This window comes from Balaenoptera ricei, chromosome 3 (assembly GCF_028023285.1).
Source record: "Balaenoptera ricei isolate mBalRic1 chromosome 3, mBalRic1.hap2, whole genome shotgun sequence".
In the NCBI taxonomy this organism is placed as follows: Eukaryota; Metazoa; Chordata; class Mammalia; order Artiodactyla; family Balaenopteridae; genus Balaenoptera; species Balaenoptera ricei.
In genome coordinates this window covers 29,683,846-29,700,443 of record NC_082641.1, presented here as the reverse complement: position 1 = coordinate 29,700,443, position 16,598 = coordinate 29,683,846, and the positions used below count along the sequence as shown (strand labels likewise).

At 39.5% G+C, this 16,598-nt stretch overlaps 1 protein-coding gene across 1 annotated transcript in view; it reads left to right on the top strand.

Annotated features, from left to right (window-relative positions):
• The window catches only part of PRLR (prolactin receptor), a 176,474-nt gene that overhangs the window by 6,777 nt on the left and 153,099 nt on the right, over nucleotides 1-16,598 (top strand). The gene's annotated exons all lie outside the window — the stretch shown is intronic.

Here is a 16,598-nt window from a genome sequence, read left to right as displayed (position 1 = left end):
ACGTGAAGCCAGAGTTGAAAGTTACTGAGCAAAAACACAAAGTCTTTGTCTTGTCATCATGGACAATAAAATTAAAAGGGTAATATTTTCAAGGGAATGAAATGGACAATTAAGATGTATGGTCTTTATTTTGTAGGAGATTCATATACACGAATGCAGTCTTTTTAATTCACGGACAATTGTTTGTAGTGATTCTGTCGACTTGGATGTTGTGGCTGAATGGTGTAGCCAGCTACCCACTCCTGTACTCTGTGTGCTTTAGGGGTGCCCTTTAGTCAACCCTGGCTAAGTGTGGGGCGACTGGTCTCTCATAGCTCTTCGTATCCACCAGGCTTTGTGTAATCATTGCAAAGGGCTTCATTATCATGCCCATTAGCATGCCCAAAGCTTAACCTTTATCTTCCAATCTCACAATTATCAAGCTTCTGGCAACTTGATTTCCAAACTGCACATACAGAAATTTTAGTCATGAGGCCATGCACTAGCGCCCACAGTAGCTATTTTTTAACCGTCTGTAGCCTTGCCTCACCTTTCCAACTTTACAAATTGGGAAATGGAGTTTAATTACTTGCCTTGGGCCTTGAGGCTTGCTGGCAACAGAATGAAATTAGGATTCTCAGCCACTGAATTCCCCGTATCTTATTTGGCTCTTAAGGCGTGTGTGCCCCGTCTCCTGCTGCTGTTAGAAAACTCTGTACTTAGCCATGTTATTTCTTCATGAATGAATGTTACAGATCAGTAGGCAAAGGACGACTAGTCTGCCCCAGCTGGCAACACTGTGATTATGAGTGTCAGCAGCCCGGAGGTAGCTGCAGTGGCCCCAGGAGCCCCATCCCTATCATCTTGGAATTCAAGTGAAAGCGTGGTCAATGTTATCCGCTCTTACCTGCGGGAAGTGAAGTCTCTCTAGTCCCAGAGCTTTCAGGCTGTTCTGATTTCTCTTCTCTGAAGCTTCTGTTCACTGAAAGGATAATGGTTTTTGTTACACACCTAAAAAAAGAGAAGACAGCCCAGCAATTTTTACAAGCTGCATTTTTAAAGAATTCCATGTATGTCTTAACTTCTGGGTTTATTGCCAATGGTGAGGCTGGGAGGTCTTTATGAAGGGTAATGGAACAAAGCTAGAGTCTTAGCATTGCATCCTCTTTAGGACATGAGGATAGGTCAGTTTTGTGCCATTCCAAAATGGTTATTTTCTTTTCTTTTTCTCTGTCTTGAAATCCGTTACTGATTTAAAAACAATTTCCAATCTCTTTAGCTATAGCAAAAAGCAAGCCTCTAAAACAGTGGTCCTTGACACTGACTGCACATGAGAATCACCTTAGGAGCTTTAAAAAATAAGGCTGCAGGCCCCATCCCTAAACCCATTAAATCAAGATTCTGAGTATGGAGACTGGGTATCGTATTTATTTACAGTTCTCCAGGTGATCTTCGCTAAAAGCTGACCTTACTTCTCAGTTAAGGTCCAAATCTTCATGACTTATTTCTATTTCTTCTTCTGCCTTGTTTTAATAGGTGTTATGGAGCCCAGAGAACCATCCAAATGGTATTTTCGTTGGGTAGCAACTTCATCAGTCTACTCTTTGGAAGCAGGATTTCTAGCATAAAATTGAGGTTTCTACCTATGTAAACTAACTCCATATTCAGAGTGGCCCTGCATGGCCTCATGACTAAAATTTCTGTATGTGCAGTTTGGAAATCAAGTTGCCAGAAGCTTGATAATTGTGAGATTGGAAGATAAAGGTTAAGCTTCCCTGCCATCCATGTGTTAGATTTCCCAGTTGCTATGTTGGTATTTAGTCAGCTAACGCTTGCTTTCCTGTCACAGTCATTTTAAAGCCAAATGACTCCATTCCAGTTCACACCCTCATTAAAAATATAATTACAGCAGTATTCTCTGTTATTGGGTAGACTTTATTAGGTGAATTGGCCAAGAACTAACTAGGTTGTGTAAAACTCTCTCGGTCTCAGGAAATCATTTGTGTTGCAGAGGCCACCAGCATCAGACTGGGCTAAAGGAGTCATGAATCTGGGTTTGGAAAGAGCCAATTACAAGTCATACCAAATAGAGAAGAACTTAGGTTATGGAAGGTGATTCTAGAATGAGTCTGAGAATAATTATTCAGGGTCCGGTTAAGTCTAAGGTGCCAACCCTTCTCAGAAGGTTGTATTAATACCAAAAAGTAACCAAGTTCTTGTGCTAGATTTGGGGGGAGGGGGAAGGATGGACCACTCCACTTTTCTGGAGGGCTGAGATTGCAGGATTAGGAGATGAGAAGTTGTTAAGGAGATTGCAGAGAGGAGGATAGGCAAAGGTCTGCTGTTAGCCAAGCATCATGGGCATCGGCAATTGTCATTCGCTCAACTAATATTTATAGAGGGTCTGCTCTGTGCCAGGGACCATTACAGGATAAAGTCATGATGTTCTTTCTCATCTGAAGTTTACTTTGCAGTGAGAGGAAACAGATATCCATACTAAGAAACGAATAAATAAACTAAAATCACTTAGTGCTATGAAGAAAAACGAAGTGAGGTAAAGGGATCAGACCAATGAGGGCTGCCTTCAATAGGTTTGCAGGAGTTGCCCTCTCTGAAGAGGTGGCGTTTGAGCTAGCGCATCAGCGTTGAAGAGAAAGCCACACAAAGATCAGGAAGAAAGAACCAGGCAGAGGGAACAGCAAGAGCAAAAGCCCTGAGGTTGGAAAAGGTTTGGCGTGTTCAGGAAACAGAAAGGGGACCAGTGTGGCTGGACACTTAGGGAGGAAGGGATGGAGTCAGACAGGAAAACAGTCCTGAGGGCCCGAGGTCATGCATGGAATTAGGATTAAGTGCTTTAAGGAAATCACTGGGAGCTTTTAAGTAGGGGAGTAATGTGTCTTACACTGCATGTTAGAGGTCTCTCGGGCTCCTGTGTGTAGAGTGCATTGTAGACTGGGAACAGAGGGAGAGCTTGGGAGGCTGGTCAGGAGTCCGGCAAGAGGTGATGCTGGGGCAGTTAAGGGGTAGCAGTGGGGAGAAGAAGTGTTGGATTCAGGATGTGGAGGTAGGGCCAGCATGGCTTTCAGATGGATAAGGCCAGTGAAAATGATACCAGACCTAGTCCTGTCTGAGATCATTGCCCCTGCCCTGTCTCGACTTGGGCCACTGGTTTTGAACCAAAATGGAAAAACATCTAGTGTTATTTGAAAACATAGGGGATTTTGACCGTAACCTATTTAAGCAGGGAAAAAACCAAATTCCTGTCCAAGGAGAAATTTCTGTTTGTTGTTTTTTTACCTCCTAACCATAAAAATTTCATCCTGTCTCGTTAAGACTGTTCTGATGGGTTTTGATGTTTCTGATTACTGTGCTTTTCATAAGTGCTGGAAATGTCACATTCACATTGCTAGTTTATCTCTTTTCCGAGTATTTTGACTTTTGGGCTGTATTAACTGAGCCCTTCATGCTGTTGGACATTTACACATGGCCTTTTGCAGTTGGTCAGTTTCTCCATATAAACTCTAACATCATAATAGCAAGCATTTAATGAGCACTTACTATATATATCAAGGCATTGTTTTAAGAATTTCACATGTTTTAACACCTTTATTCCTCCTACCCATCCTTTAGTTAGTGTCCTTATTATTATCATTTTATAAAAGAAGAAACTGAGGCAAAAAAAGAGTTTAAGTCATTCACCCAAGATCACACAGCTGGTAAGTAGCAAAGCCAGGTTTTGAAAAGAGTCTGGTTGCAGAGCTTGGCTGTGCCACTTTCCATGGATCTCCTTTTCAGTCTTTCCTACATCACTGAAGCTGCGACTTCGCAATTAAACTTCTTTCTCTTGCAAAAACCTAAAGGTACCACTAGGGGGCACTTCAACTGAGCAGGGCTTCCAGGAGTGGGACTGCTGGGGAAATGGCATAATTCAGAGGCTGGATGATCCAGCCCCCTCCAGGAGGGCCTCGCATCTGAACCGCCTGCCATCTGCCAAGGTGGAAGGATAAATCCCCACCTAGGGAGCTGGCTGGACAAAGGCGCTGACACCAGAGGACACTCGAGGAAATGCTCCCTTTTCTCCACACCCCCTCTTCTGCCCACTATGCATAGTTCCTGTAGTTGTACCCACCTACCTGTCCCCTCTCAAAGGATGGAAAATACCAAAGTTACTCAATAAGCCATGCAGCAAATTCTAGTAGCTCTCCAGGTCATCTGAGGCTGGCCTTCAGAAACTAACCAAAAAGGAGTCACTAATTCAGTTGTTATCACAGTTTTGCTTTAAAAATATTGAAGAGTCTCCCTAGGGTTGTATTATTAGAAGTTCAGTAAGTCTGGTGAACACAGGAGGTCATGCTGTCTTCTGTACCTTCTACTGAATATCGGCTCCAGAAAAGTCTTCTCTCAAGTGACTTGGTTTTACAGTAATCAGTAATCAGCATGAAAGTAACAGACCTTCCCCTCTTCCTAATGGTGGTAATGACAATGAATTTAAGGAATGGAGGTTTATACAAAGAAGTTCATTAAAGTTTCTTTAACTCCATTAATGAATTCTCCAGCAATGAGTATAAAGGCAGTAATTGTGGTGATTCATCTTCTGTAAGTTTTAGCTTGTTATGTATTTTAATTAAATAGAAGGCAATTTTTTTTTTTTGCTCCAGTTGCCATAGGGTAAATTTCTATTGAGATTGATGTGCAATCATGGGAATTGTTGAATTTACCTAATCAAATCATCAATCTGCTCATTCAACTGTATGACTTTCAATAAAAGTGTTATTTTAAAATGATATACATGACAGATATTTCCTATGGTTATATTAACTTCCAAATTCAAAACTACAAAGGAGACAAAGAAATATAGTTGCATTTGCATTAGGCAATCATCTTACTGAAGTTAAGAAGATTTCAGGGGAACATCAATTAATTACAGAAAGCTTGAAAGCCATTTCAGGCCTTTGAATATCCTCCAAATAGCCCAGAATCCTGCAAACAGCATAATTCTTTTTAAATTTTATCTTCAAATCTGTAAGGTAAATTCCTCCTTTATTGGATGGTTTTGATTAAATACTCAGCAGAAAGTGAGAGTAAATGTGTACCAAATGTAGATACGTCTTAAAACCAAGTCATTCAAAGATCAGAAAAATGTCATGGAAGCTATGTGATCATAGGGGTGACGCCATTGCTTCATTTGGAGTTTGACCAGAAGGTTTTCTTTTTCTTTTAGTAAACTTTTCTGATTTTACTTTTCAAAGGACATCGCTGAAACCATAACATTGTTCATATCTGTGACTTTTAAATTTTTATTTATTTTTGTACAGGGTATGAAATTCAAGGTAACAAAGAGTATTCAATGAAAAATAGGCCTTCCCGCTCCTGTCCCATGGCTACCCAGTACCCCCAAAGGCAATCACTCATATTATTATAAAAATATCCTATACCTTTGCAAAAATACACTATGTATATATATATAGGCTAGGTGTCCTTTTTTAGTTATTTCACATGAGATGCTGTGCTCTGGGAAGCCAGAACCTACATTCTATTACTGACCTCCCAGCCCTACCAGCACTGATCTCTTCTTGAACCTGGAGCTTCCTATCTCAGCTCAAGTGTATTATTAGAGGATGCACAGCAGTATTTTCAGAGGAGGGTTCACCTGCCAAGTACAGAGGAGAAGGCGCAATTACATGAGATGCCCACCCTGGGTATTGGTGGACATGTGTCTTCTGTGGTGAGTTTACAAATAACCCAGATGGGGTCGTTAAGTATCAGGATAGGAGTCCTGGGGTCTCAGCCTTCTTGGGCTCAGACTTCTGCAGGGACTTAGGGATGTTGGGGTTCCCTTAGCCCCCAAAGCTGCCACACATACCCACTTTCAGAAGGCTGGCGGTATAAGCTCCTCCCGGCATTCCCTAAGCCTCAGTGCCGTCTTTTGTGTTGACCTAGGGCACAGCTTGTCCGTGGTCATCACTCACTAATGACCATTATATGCATGTCTCCTCTAGCGGATCACACAGGAGAGCATGGAAGGCCTAAGAAATAAGTTCACTTCCTTATTTCATCTCTCCTGCACTATCATCTTACTTTGTTCCAGAAAGAATCCCCTTTTGGCTCCACCTACCACACTAAGATGCCCCCATGTAAGCCCCCCAATTTTTGTGTCCCCACTCACACTCTATTGTCTGCTTTCCTCCGTCAAACACCTTCCTCCTCTGAACGGAATGTTCCTAAGAATGTGTTAAAGAATTTGGTCAGCCGTTCAGGCCCCCATAGTTCAAGAACTGAACACTCCCAGCATTTGCTGTTTAATAGCAATGGTTCAACCTAATGTCTGTACTGGTGGGAACCACTAGCAGCTAGGTGGGAGAAACATATTTGAGGCAGGTGAAGACCTCCAATCACATGTGGCAGTAGTTTCCTTTGCGGCTGACGTGTAATATTACAAGTATGGGAAACCTTGTTGTTATCCAGCTGAGTTAAAAGTAAGCCCTCGGTGCCAAAAGCAAGCCCTTACTCTTATTTCTAAACATCAGTGAATTAGGATCTTGTAAGAACCTGGAACTTGCCCTCTGAGTAAGAGTCTCATGTGTGTCTTGCCAATGAGAACATTCACTAGAATCAGGTAGACTCAGCACAAATCTCAGCTCTACCTTTTCAGGGGCAAGGCTGTGGAGGAATTTAGTTGCCTCTCTGTGCCTTACTTTCTCATCTGTACAATGAGGACACTAAAACTTACATTCCAGGGTTGCTGGGAAAATAAGACAAGATAAAGTATGTAAAAACACTTGGCACCAAGGAAGCCCCCAATTCATGGGAGTATCACTTTCATCAAAGAATTCATGGCTTAATGGGAGACAACAAATGTACACTCAACGAGGCAAAATTCCAAGGGCATGGAGTAAGTGTTGAGTGTGAGCTTAGCATGCATTAGTAAGCTTGTGAGGTCCTCAGAAATCCTTATATGGACCACTCAGTTCAACCGTTTCCCTTCCTTCTTGCACCAGCAGACCAACATGGCACTTCCGGTTGGCAACCCTTATGAAAGAAGTTACCTTCTCTGGATACAAAAGCAGCATATTCCTTCTTTCTGCTGAATCTGCTTTGAGGCTGTGCCTCAGAGCAGGTATGTGAATCATGGAAAGTTTGCTTAACTTCTTTTGAGTGTTAGTCTCCTTATTTGTAAAAATAAGCTAATGAAGATAATGCCCTATTCCAGGATTACTTTGAGGATGGACCAAGATAATGGATGACCTGTAGTCTATAGTTTGTCCTCAGAACAAGCTCGTTCCTTTCTCCCATGACCCCGCATATGTGGATGGTTTGAACAGTGCATCACACGTGGAGGGAAGGCTCTGGAATGATAACAGATAGTTTGTTGATTTGGTGCTTTGTACACCCAACCACAAACGGCACACTTTCAAGGCCATTGTTCTTCCCAAATACTTAACCGGGGAGCTGGGTTATGAGCCTTTGGGACCCAGACCTGATTAAGTATTCAGGAAAACTTCTCAAGAGAGATGAAGCTTGGCGATCAGCTGAATATACCTTCTCCATTTGCCTTACCTTTGATGCCACAGGCAAATCAGAGCCGGTTGGGCAGTGTGTAATTCTGAGAAATGAGGAGAAGGCAGAAGTACCTGTCCTTCCTCTAGTAAAGCCAAGGAAAATGGAAACGCTCAGGAATATATCAGCACCACTGGCAAGCATAATAGGGAAGGCAGTTAATGTACCGCAAGAACTCACATTGCTGGGGAAAGCGCTGCTCCCCACTGATGCTAGAGAGCCTGTTAGACTGGCCTCAGACTGGACAAAGCCCTGAATAGCCAGAGACTGGGCTCCGCAAGAACTGGACCCTAGGCACCGAGGATTGAAAACCAACCTAATAAAGCCGGCCTGTTTGCATTTGTGAGCAATGAAATGATATGGGGTTTGTGACTGACCCACTTGGAAGGCCAAACAATTAATGAAAGCAAAATGCTTGGCTTCTTTTGGCCACGTGGAGGGGGCTTCAGACTTGGATTGCAGTGTGTGCACCAGAAGGAACTGTCAGGTTTAGATGCTTATTATTATTCCCTATTTAATTTGGGTTCTTTCCGTTTATTTCTGATTTCTTAAACATAATTGTAATTAATGATATAATTTCATTTGTGAACAGTGTGTCGTAAGAATCCAGTAGTGAAAATCTGTAAGAGACTGAAATAGGTTTAGGAACTGCAGTAACATGGGCTCCAGATGTCCTATGTTAGGTTGTTAAGGTGAACATCAGTAATGTATGCGGGGAATACTTTGAAATCTAAGGCATGATCAAAATGTAATAATTTAAAGGTTGTGGATTCATTTTAAAACAGAAGTTGCTTGTGGCTTAGTGAAATCTTCAACGGGAGCATAAGCAAGGCTTATGGCTTCTCACCAAAGTAATCAGGAGACTGTGTGTGTAAGAACTTGAGGAATACATGTTCAAGTGTAAAACAATTTCTCCCCACGATGGTAATTCATGCAGGCCTACTTTACAAAGTGGCCAGTGATTGGGACCTTCTTTTTTTTCTCTTTTTTTCTTTTTCTAATGTGATTTCCTTTTTCTTTTTTGAATTTTTGAATTTTATTTTACTTATTTTTTATACAGCAGGTTCTTATTAGTCATCAATTTTATACACATCAGTGTATACATGTCAATCCCAATTGCCCAATTCATCACACCACCACCCCCCACGGCTTTCCCCCCTTGGTGTCCATACATTTGTTCTCTACATCTGTGTCTCACTTTCTGCCCTGCAAACCGGTTCATCTGTACCATTTTTCTAGGTTCCACATACATACGTTAATATACGATATTTGTTTTTCTCTTTCTGACTTACTTCACTCTGTATGACAGTCTCTAGATTCATCCATGTCTCTACAAATGACCCAATTTCGTTCCTTTTTATGGCTGAGTAATATTCCATTGTATGTATGTACCACATCTTCTTTATCCATTCATCTGTCGATGGACATTTAAGTTGCTTCCATGACCTGGCTATTGTAAATAGTGCTGCAATGAACATTGGGGTGCATGTGTCTTTTTGAATTATGGTTTTCTCTGGGTACATGCCCAGTAGTGGGATTGCTAGGTCATATGGTAGTTCTATTTTCAGTTTTTTTAGGAACCTCCATACTGTTCTCCATAGTGGCTGTATCAATTTACATTACCAACAACAGTGCAAGAGGGTTCCCTTTTCTCCACACCCTCTCCAGCATTTGTTGTTTGCAGATTTTCTGATGATGCCCATTCTAACTGGTGTGAGGTGATACCTCATTGTAGTTTTGATTTGCATTTCTCTAAAAATTAGTGATGTTGAGCAGCTTTTCATGTGCTTCTTGGTCATCTGTATGTCTTCTTTGGAGAAATATCTATTTATGTCTTCTGCCCATTTTTGGATTAGGTTGTTTGTTTCTTTAATATTGAGCTGCATGAGCTGTTTATACATTCTGGAGATTAATCCTTTGTCCGTTGATTCGTTTGCAAATATTTTCTCCCATTCTGAGGGTTGTCTTTTTGTCTTGTTTATGGTTTCCTTTGCTGTGCAAAAGCTTTGCAGTTTCATTAGGTCCCATTGGTTTATTTTTGTTTTTATTTCCATTACTCTAAGAGGTGGATCAAAAAAGATCTTGCTGTGATTTATGTCAAGGAGTATTCTTCCTATGTTTTCCTCTAAGAGTTTTATTGTGTCTGGTCTTACATTTAGGTCTCGAATCCATTTTGAGTTTATTTTTGTGTCTGGTGTTAGGGAGTGTTCTAATTTCATTCTTTTACATGTAGCTGTCCAGTTTTCCCAGCACCACTTATTGAAGACACTGTCTTTTCTCCATTGTATATCCTTGCCCCCTTTGTCATAGATTAGTTGACCATAGGTGTGTGGGTTTATCTCTGGGCTTTCTATCTTGTTCCATTGATCTAAGTTTCTGTTTTTGTGCCAGTACCATCTTGTCTTGATTACTGTAGCTTTGTAGTATAGTCTGAAGTCAGGGAGTCTGATTCCTCCAGCTCCGTTTCTTTCCCTCAAGACTGCTTTGGCTATTTGGGGTCTTTTGTGTCTCCATACAAATTTTAAGATTTTTTGTTCTAGTTCCATAAAAAATGCAATTGGTGATTTGAAAGGGATTGCATTGAAGCTGTAGATTGCTTTGGGTAGTAGAATAATTTTCACAATATTGATTCTTCCAATCCAAGAACATGATATATCTCTCCATCTGTTGGTATCATTTTTAATTTCTTTCATCAGTGTCTTATCATTTTCTGCATACAGGTCTTTTGTCACTCTAGGTAGGTTTATTCCTAGGTATTTTATTCTTTTTGTTGCAGTGGTAAATGGGAGTGTTTCCTTAATTTCTCTTCCAGATTTTTCATCATTAGTGTATAGGAATGCAAGAGATTTCTGTGCATTAATTTTGTATCCTGCAGCTTTACCAAATTCATTGATTAGCTCTAGTAGTTTTCTGGTAGCATCTTTAGGATTCTCGATGTATAGTATCACGTCATCTGCAAACAGTGGCAGTTTTACTTCTTCTTTTCCGATTTGTATTCCTTTTATTTCTTTTTTTTCTCTGATTGCCGTGGCTAGGACTTCCAAAACTATGTTGAATAATAATGGTGAGAGTGGACATCCTTGTCTTGTTCCTGATCTTAGAGGAAATGGTTTCAGTTTTTCACCATTGAGAATGATGATTGCTGTGGGTTTCTCATATATGGCCTTTATTATGTTGAGGTAGATTCCCTCTATGCCCACTTTCTGGAGAGTTTTTATCATAAATGTGTGTTGAATTTTGTCAAAAGCTTTTTCTGCATCTATTGAGATGATCATATGGTTTTTATTCTTCAGTTTGCTAATATGGTGTATCACATTGATGGATTTGCGTATATTGAAGAATCCTTGCATCCCTGGGATAAATCCCACTTGATCATGGTGTATGATCCTTTTAATGTGTTGTTGGATTCTGTTTGCTAGTATTTTGTTGAGAATTTTTGCATCTATATTCATCAGTGATATTTGTCTGTAATTTTGTTTTTTTGTAGTATCTTTGCCTGGTTTTAGTATCAGGGTGATGGTGACCTCATAGAATGAGTTTGGGAGTTTTCCTTCCTCTGCAATTTTTTGGAAGAGTTTGAGAAGGATGGCTGTTAGCTCTTCTCTAAATGTTTGATAGAATTCACCTGCGAAGCCATCTGGTCCTGGGCATTTGTTTGTTGGAAGATTTTTAATCACAGTTTCAATTTCATTACTTGTGATTAGTCTGTTCATACTTTCTATTTCTTCCTGGTTCAGTCTTGGAAGGTTATACCTTTCTAAGAATTTGTCCATTTCTTCCAGGTTGTCCATTTTATTGGCATAGAGTTGCTTGTAGTAGTCTCAGGATGCTTTGTATTTCTGCGGTGTCTGTTGCAACTTCTCCTTTTTCATTTCTAATTTTATTGATTTGAGTCCTCTCCCTCTTTTTCTTGATGAGTCTGGCTAATGGTTTATCAATTTTGTTTATCTTCTCAAAGAACCAGCTTTTGATCTTATTGATCTTTGCTATTGTTTTCTTTGTTTCTATTTCATTTATTTCTGCTCTGATCTTTATGATTTCTTTCCTCCTGCTAACTTTGGGTTTTGTTTGTTCTTCTTTCTCTAGTTCCTTTAGGTGTAAGGTTAAATTGTTTATTTGAGATGTTTCTTGAGGTAGGCTTGTATAGCCATAAACTTCCCCCTTAGAACTGCTTTTGCTGCATCCCATAGGTATTGGATCATCATGTTTTCATTGTCATTTGTCTTTAGGTATATTTTGATTTCCTCTTTGATTTCTTCAGTGATCTCTTGATTATTTAGTAAATTATTGTTTAGCCTCCATGTGTTTGTGTGTTTTACGTTTTTTGCCCCCATAGTTCATTTCTAATCTCATAGCGCTGTGGTCAGAAAAGATGCTTGGTATGATTTCAATTTTCTTAAATTTACTGAGGCTTGATTTGTGACCCAAGATGTGATCTATCCTGGAGAATGTTCTGTGCGCACTTGAGAAGAATGTGTAATCTGCTGTTTTTGGTTGGAATGTCCTACAAATATCAATTAAATCTATCTGGTCTATTGTGTCATTTAAAGCTTCTGTTTCTGCATTTATTTTCATTTTGGATCATATGTCCATTGGTGTAAGTGAGGTGTTAAAGTCCCCCACTATTATTGTGTTACTCTCGATTTCCTGTTTTATAGCTGTTAGCAGTTGCCTTATGTATTGAGGTGCTCCTATGTTGGGTGCATATATATTTATAATTGTTATATCTTCTTCTTGGATTGGTCCCTTGATCATTATGTAGTGTCCTTCCTTGTCTCTTGTAAAATTGTTTATTTTAAAGTCTATTTTATCTGATATGAGTATTGCTACTCCAGCTTTCTTTTGATTTCCATTTGCATGGAATATCTTTTTCCATCCCCTCACTTTCAGTCTGTATGTGTCCCTAGGTCTGAAGTGGGTCTCTTGGAGACAGCATATATATGGGTCTTGTTTTTGTATCCATTCAGCAAGCCTGTGTCTTTTGGTTGGAACATTTAATCCATTCACGTTTAAGGTAATTATCAATATGTATGTTCCTATCACCATTTTCTTAATTGTTTTGGGATGGTTTTTGTAGGTCCTTTTCTTCTTTTGTGTTTCCCACTTAGAGAAGTTCTTTTAGCATTTGTTGTAGAGCTGGTTTGGTGGTGCTGAATTCTCTTAGCTTTTGTTTGTCTGTAAAGCTTTTGATTTCTCCATCGAATCTGAATGAGATCCTTGCCGGGTAGAGTAATCTTGGTTGTAGGTTCTTCCCTTTCATCACTTTAAGTATATCATGCCACTCCCTTCTGGCTTGTAGAGTTTCTGCTGAGAAATCAGCTGTTAACCTTATGGGAGTTACCTTGTATGTTATTTGTTGTTTTTCCCTTGCTGCTTTCAATAATTTTTGTCTTTCATTTTTGTCAATTTGATTACTATGTGTCTCTGCGTGTTTCTCCTTGCATTTATCCTGTATGGGACTCGCTCTGCTTCCTGGACTTGGGTGGCTATTTCCTTTCCCATGTTAGGGAAGTTTTTGGCTATAATCTCTTCAAATATTTTCTCTGGTCCTTTCTCTCTCTCTTCTCCTTCTGGGACCCCTATAATGTGAATGTTGTCGTGTTTAATGTTGTCTCAGAGGTCTCCTAGGCTGTCTTCATTTCTTTTCATTCTTTTTTCTTTATTCTGTTCCACATCAGTGAATTCCACCATTCTGTCTTCCAGGTCACTTATCCGTTCTTCTGCCTCAGTTATTCTGCTATTGATTCCTTCTAGTGTAGTTTTCATTTCAGTTATTGTATTGTTCATCTCTGTTTGTTTGTTCTTTAATTCTTCTAGGTCTTTGTTAAACATTTCTTGCTTCTTCTCGATCTTTGCCTCCATTCTTTTTCCGAGGTCCTGGATCATCTTCACTATCATTATTCTGAATTCTTTTTCTGGAAGGTTTCCTACCTCCACTTCATTTAGTTGTTTTTCTGGGGTTTTATTTTGTTTCTTCATCTGGTACATAGCCCTCTGCCTTTTCATCTTGTCTATCTTTCTGTGAATGTGGTTTTTGTTCCACAGGTTGCAGGATTGTAGTTCTTCTTGCTTTTGCTCTCTGCCCTCTGGTGGATGAGGCTATCTAAGAGGCTTGTGCAAGTTTCCTGATGAGAGGGACTGGGGTGGGTATAGCTGACTGGAACCTTCTTACTGATATTCCTTTGGAAGCAGACAATGAATTTCAGATAGGACTTTAGCTCTGATTATCAAAGCAGCTAGGTTATTATTCAGTGGCAAAGCATTAAGCTTCTCTGAGAATCTTTCTTCTGTGTAGGTAGATGGCTGCTATAGAGACTTCCTTTTTTGTGGATGATTTTGCCCAACAAATGGCAAACATTCAATGGGAGTGGGAGAATGACACTGATTATTATTGATGACAGGTTGAAAAATGAAATACTTAATGATTCTCATACTTAAGACTGGATGACTAAGTCAGAGCCCTGTGCTTGAAGAGCTTAACCATGATACCTCAAAATTTAGATCTTGATCATTAACTGCTGTGGCTTTCTTTTCCTCTGTTTTGACAGAAAATTTGAATTATCTAAGGGGATTCGATGTTTTAGAAAATAGAAAGTATCTTAATAGTGCCAATCCCAAAATAGCAACTCCTTGCCTTCTCATTGATACCAGTTTATCTATCATGTATGAACTAGATTCAACTGTGAACTCCACCTTTAACAGTGGTATCTATATTCTGAGCACTACCATCAGAAGAGGGATCCATGAGAGAAAATCCGTCCCAGAATGTGTTTCATTATGCAAAGTGGCAACAAAGGAGCCTGAACAATGGACTCCTTTTCCTAAGTTGTTCTCATATAAGCATTTCAGTGGCAGTAGAACTACTGGGATTACCAAAGTCATGTCCTAATGCATGTATACAAATTGATTTCATAACAGGGAACTTCACTGGGAAAAAAAGAAGTCACTCTTCTGAAGACTATGAATTTGGGGTTTTTTTGTGGGTAGAACACTGCTAATGTATTTGGTGTATGGGAAAGCACAGCATTTTTGTCCAAAAATCAGAAGCCCTAACATTAGTTCTAGCTAACCTTACGACATTACTTCATACTTCTGAGCTTTGTTTCCCAACAATTCCCTGATTTTTTGTAGATGAGGAGACCAGAATTGAAAAGCATCAAAAAACCTGTTTTCTCACCATATTCCTCAAATTCAGGAAGCATCTTTAACTTGGTTACCCAACCTCCAAAGGTGTGATGATTAGATGACTGTTAAATATGTGTTTTTTCAGACTCTTCATATAATTGTCAGTAATTTCTGCCCTAGCCAAATTCTGCACCTACCAAGGAGTGCTATCTAAAGAACTTTTTCATCCTGCTTAATGTGGGCCTCAAACATGAATACTATTAGCATGTTCCTAATATGTCCTAGACTGGAATTAGCGAACTTTTTTCTGTAAGAGCTAGAGTGTCAATATTGTAGAATTTGCGAGACATACAGTCTCTGTCACAACTCAACTCTGTACTTGTCACACAAAAACAGCCATAGCCAGTGCATGAATGAATGTGTGGCTATGTTCCAACACATCTTTATTATCAAAAATAGTCAATGGGTCAGATTTAGCCCATGGGCTATATTTTGCTGACCCCTGTTCTATAGTCTCTTAATGCCACAGTATCCATCTTGTGTCTTCACATAGATTAAATTTATCCTAAATTCTGTTTAACCTATTCATATTTTAGTCCATGTTATATAATACCTTCTGAATCTGCTGTCATACCACATAGGAATTTATCTAAAAGTTTATTTGACCTATTAATATTTAGACATTATTACTATTACATCATGAATTTGTTGTCATGTATATGTGAATTTTTAAAAATCTTTGTTTACCTTATCAATATTTGTTGCTAACAATAAACACACCTTCGCCAAGAGGGAGGAGATATGGGGATATATGTATATGTATAGCTGATTCACTTTGTTATAAAGCAGAAACTAACACACCTTTGTAAAGCAATTATACTCAAATAAAGATGTTAGAAGAAAAAAAAACGATAAACACACCCTGAGGTAACGAGTATCTTAAGTTAACTATCTATTGGATAATATAGCAAATCTTCTCCCCATTCCTAAACTCTTTCTGATGCAAAGGGATTTTACATAATTACAGTATTGGGAATGTCTGTTTATCCTATCCCTTCCTTGCTATTAACCATGTCTTGTGGTAGCTTTTATATTTGTAGACTGAATAGTTCTGATCTTCATGATATACTCTTAGATAAATCCCTCTCCCTCCCTCGGTTCCTCAATCATTTTATGCCTCCATCACTGAGTCTCTTCGGGCTTTGTGAGTCGTTGAAGTTTAGTGACTAGACTGGAACGCAGTGTTCCAGGTTGGTCACATCGTCTCTTCCTAATGACGCCCAGCCTTACCTTTTGACTGCAGCAAGCAATAAACAAAGTCAAAAAGTGTGAAAGTAGGGAAGAAATTGAGAAAGCCCAGAGGATTTGGGGACGAGCAAATGGGACTACATGAAAGGCAAACATTGCCTCTTGCAAAACACTTTGAACTGGCTACTAACGCATTCCATAATTCCTTAAATCTTCGTTGTGACCACAATTAAGCTTTCTGGAGTGTCAAAAAGAGTAAGAACAAAACCAACATCCTACTTTACCTAGGAATGATCCTGTTGTAATTTACAGTGAAGAGCTCTGGTGAGAATTTGTCTCTGTTGGATACCAACAATGCAGAGTTTACACAAACCACACTTCTAATGTGGGATGAGAAAATCTGGGACCTAATTTAGCACCATGAAATGAGCTCTGCTGCCCAGACTGGACTACACTACTAATCTGGAAAGTTCTACCTTGGCATTGAATTCTCTCCTCTGCCCTCCTGACCCAGTGGTAAAAGTTAACCTAAATTTAGTGAGATCAATTAGAGAGGGTCTGTGTCATCATTGACAGTCCTGTGCAAAAGTTCGAGTTAAAATTTATCATAATCAGCATTGGGAGTGATCCTGCAAAATTTACTAAACAAATATTTATCAAGCCCCTTAGAAACTGTGCTAGGTGCTAGA